The sequence below is a fragment of the Otolemur garnettii genome, unplaced genomic scaffold (assembly GCF_000181295.1).
Source record: "Otolemur garnettii isolate 467f Iridium unplaced genomic scaffold, OtoGar3 scaffold00076, whole genome shotgun sequence".
Lineage (NCBI taxonomy): Eukaryota > Metazoa > Chordata > Mammalia > Primates > Galagidae > Otolemur > Otolemur garnettii.
Genome location: NW_003852471.1, coordinates 1,893,912 through 1,895,618, shown reverse-complemented (window position 1 = coordinate 1,895,618; position 1,707 = coordinate 1,893,912).

Below are 1,707 nucleotides of genomic sequence, written 5' to 3'. Positions count from 1 at the left end.
CCCTCCCCTCCCCTCCCCCTTCCTCTCTCCCCTTCCCTTTCCCCTTCCCTTCCTTTTTTTTGGACAAAGTGTCATTCTGTTGCCCTGGCTAAAGGCTCAAGTGAAGGGGTACAATCTAGCTCACAGCAACCTCTACTGGGTTCAAGTGATCCCCCTGCCTCATCTCCTCACAGCTGGGACTATAGGCAGTTGCCCCACTATGCCTTGTTCAATTTTTCTACTTTTAGTAGGGACTGGGTTTCATTCTTGCTCAGGCTGGTCTCCAGCTCCTCACCATAACCAAATCTCCTGCCTCAGCCTCCCAGAATGCTAGGATTACTCTGACATGCCTCTAATTCTTATCTGTCCTGCTATTAAGAAGCCCCCAAATACAGCAATCATATTTTTGAACATTAGATTATTGATAATTATTTTGGGAAAAAAATGCTTGCCTTTTTCTGTTTTAGGAGGAAACGTATGCAAAAGAATTTGGTCAAAATGTCTTAAATGAACCATGTAGTATAATGAAGCAATTGGTGTTGCTGTTGGAATTCTTGCTTTGAAAATTGCCATGTGCTCTTGAACAAGTTACTTAACTGTTCTACACCTTAGTTTCCCTATCTATAAAACGGCGTTAGTAATCCAATTTATGTCAAAGGGCGTGAGCATGGAATGAGGTCCTGCCTCACGTTCTCATGTTCTCAGCATGGTACTTGCTTGTTCTCAGGACAGATGTTAATTACCCACATCATCCATACTGACTGATGTACAGTGAGCAGGTCTTTTTCAAGCCCCCAATGGGAAGTGTAATGTGGGCCCAGAAGTCATGGTGAAACATTTCCAATCAAACAGGCAAAAAAAAAAAAAAAAAAAAAAATGCTCACTGAAAAAATGAATCTGTTAATTTTGTAAGTGTGTGAACAAATGTCAAGGGCACGGGATAGCTCATTCAGGGTGACACACAGTGGGACAAAAGTTGCTAGTTAGACTCAAAAGTGCAACAGTAATAACACGAAGATAAACAATATTAAAGCTCTACACATAATGTTTTGATACCTAGTATCTTTGTAGTCATATATATGTAGATGCCATTTATGCCACTTGTCACATTAAATTGGTATTATAATTCTGCTTGGTAACAGTGATAAAAAATTTTATCTTTGTGCCTGAAATTGTGTATTCATTTGTGAACTCCCCACACTGTAATTAAATTATAAAGGCAATTTTATTTGGGTAAGAAATGTAGCTGGTGATGAGCCTAGGGTCCCTGTTCTTTTTTCTTCCTGGAGTGTTAGACAACCCAAACTCACAGGTGTCACCTCCTGTCACCTCACTGGTGGCTTTTCTATGTTTGGCTTTTTTTTAAAAGTATTTTCCATTTTCTTTTACTAAGCTCATGGGTATCCATACATTTATGGGCTTATGTCAGTACTGGCATCCAAAAAATTATGAGGCACTTTACCAGTCTCATAAAATAAAATAGATGCTGGATGGTCTAGAATCTCTCCAGATGTTAAAGATCAAGTCTTCTAGACTCTTACTGTCTGTGTTCTGACCTAATTAGTCTTGTTCTTTTTTTTTTTGAGACAGAGTCTTATTATGTCCCCCTCTCTATGGCATCACAGCTCACAGCAGCCTCCAACTCTTGGGCTTAAGCGATTCTCTTGCCTCAGCCTCACAGGTAGCTGATACTACAGGTGCCCACCACAACACTTGTCTATTTTTTTT